Source organism: Mustela nigripes, chromosome 12 (assembly GCF_022355385.1).
Source record: "Mustela nigripes isolate SB6536 chromosome 12, MUSNIG.SB6536, whole genome shotgun sequence".
NCBI classification, from domain to species: domain Eukaryota; kingdom Metazoa; phylum Chordata; class Mammalia; order Carnivora; family Mustelidae; genus Mustela; species Mustela nigripes.
Genome location: NC_081568.1, coordinates 118,789,256 through 118,791,679, shown reverse-complemented (window position 1 = coordinate 118,791,679; position 2,424 = coordinate 118,789,256). Strand labels below are relative to the sequence as shown.

Genomic DNA, 2,424 nt, shown 5'->3' with positions numbered 1-2,424 from the left:
TATAAATTCTTTATTTTGCATATTAACCCCTATTGGATACATCATTTGCAAATACCTTCTCCCATTTAGTAGTTATCTTTCTGTTTTATTCATGCTTTCCTTCTCCGTGCAAAAGTTTTCTATTTTGGTATAGTCCCAAGTTTATTTTTGCTTTTGTTTCACTTGCTTGAGGAGACGTATCTAGAAAACTGTTGCTACAGCTGATATCAAAGAGATTACTGCCTATGTTTTCTTCTAGAAATTTCACAGCTCAGGTCTCACATTTAGGTCCTTATACCGTTTGAGTTTATTTTTAGGTATGGTATTTGAAAGTGATCCAGTTTTCCCAACACTGTTTGTTGAAGAGACTGTCTTTTCCCCAGTGTATCTTCTTGCTTCCTTTGTGACAGATTAATTGACCAAATGACTGTGGGTTTATTTCTGGGTTCTCTATTCTGTTTTATTGACTTATGTGTGTATTATTGTGCCAGTACCATGCTGTTTGATTACTACAACTTTGTAGTACATCTTAAAACCTGGGACTGTGATACCTTCAGGTTTGTTTTTCTATTTCCAAGATTGCTTTGGCTATTTGGTTGTTTTCGTTTTGTTTTGTTTTTTTGTTTTTGTTTTAGTTCCACATAAATTTTAAAATTATTTGTTCCAGTTCTGTGAAAAATACTGTTGGTATTTTGATGGGAATTGCATTAAATTTGTAGATTGCTTTGGCTAGACTAGACATTTTAATATTTGTTTTTACAACCCATGTGCATAGAACATCTTTCATTTGTTTATGTCTTCTTTAACTTCTTTCATCAGTGTTTTATAGTTTTTGGAATGCAGGTCTTTCACCTCCTTGGTTAAGTTTATTCCTAAGCATTTTGTTCTTTTTTAGTGCAATTGTAAATGGGATTGCTTTATTATTTTCTCTTTCTGCTACTTTATAGAAATGCAACTAGTCTCTGTAAATTATTTTTTTATCCTATGACTTTACTGAATTTATTTTTCAGTATTAGTAGTTTTTTGTGGAATTTTTAGGGTTTTATATAAGTATCTTGTGATCTGCAAATAGTGGAAGTTTTACCTCTTTCTTACCAATTTGGATTCCTTTTGCTGATATATTTTTTAAAAATATGGAACACTTCACAAATTTATGTCTTCCTTGCACAGGGACCATGCTTATCTTCCCTGTATCATTCCAGTTTTTTAGTGTATGTGCTACAGAAGCAAACACTATTTCTTCTTGTTGTCTGATTGCTGTGGCTAGTACTTCCAGTACTATGTTGAATAAAAGGGATAAGAGTGGACATCATTGTCTTGTTCCTGAGCTTAGAGGAAAAGCTGTCAGTTTTTCTGCATTGAGTATGATGTTGGCTATGGATTTTTTTTTTTTTTTAATTTTGGCCTTTATTATGTTGAGGTGTGCTCCCTCCAAATATACTTTGTTGACAGTTTTTTATCATGAATGTGTGTTGTACTTTGTCAAATGCTTTTTCTGCATCCATTAAAATAATCATATGGTTTTTATCCTTTCTCTTATGATATGATACATAATGTTGCTTGATTTGCAAATATTGAAGCATGCTTGCATCTCTGGAATAAATCCCACTTAATTGAGAATTTTTTTTTCATATATTGTTGGATTGAGTTTGCTAGAATTTTGTAGTGGATTTTTGCATCTACATTCATCAGAGATATTGGTCTGTAGTTTACTTTTTCTTATAGTGTCACTGCTCAGAAATTTTTGAAACGGTTTTTTGCAAATTGGAAAGAAGAGGGGTGGCTGCAGGAAATATTTCTTAAGTTGTTAGAATTCTGTTCTCAGATGACTTCTTTTCAGACTGCTGTACCTCACCAGTAGCAGGTTGGCACTGATGAAGAAACAAAAATAATTATGCAATTATTATGAAACTCTGTGTTCATAATAATACCTTTTTCTTCACAAATGGCAGCGGAGTGGGCAGGGAACCAGTCCCCTTGTCTCATGTAATTTCTTCCATCTGAAGATATATAAGAAAGTTTATAGCATTAGTTCAATGTGCATCCAAGATTTTCTTGCTTTTAGTGGTTAGATTCACTGGGCAATTTAATAGCCAAAATCCTTCCCACAAAATAAGAAAATGACTGCAGTTCCACCGGAAACTGAAAATAGCTTTTGGAAGAGTGAAAAATTTTGAAGTCCAGCATATTTATGTCTTATTTCACTATCTTCAGTGTTTTAAAAAATACTAAAAGCAGAATTAGTACTCAAAATCCCACCCTAAAAAAGGTCTCCTGTTTTTAAGACTACCGAAAATACTGATGTTCCTTTTGTAGGAGGCTTTCATCAGTATTAAAGAGATAATAGATGCGACTGCCTTTTAAACACTCATCTTGCAAATTCCTGTTATTTGAATTTTTTAATCTCTTGGAAGTGCCACTATACAAATGTGATTTTATTTTATA

General features: G+C 32.6%; 1 non-coding gene across 1 annotated transcript; it reads right to left on the bottom strand.

Annotated features, from left to right (window-relative positions):
* Positions 1–1,106: 1,106 nt before the first annotated feature.
* LOC132028962 (U6 spliceosomal RNA) lies at positions 1,107–1,213 on the bottom strand. The gene has a single exon (XR_009407614.1). It is a non-coding gene; the product is annotated as a U6 spliceosomal RNA (small nuclear RNA).
* Between the last annotated feature and the right edge of the window lie 1,211 nt (positions 1,214–2,424).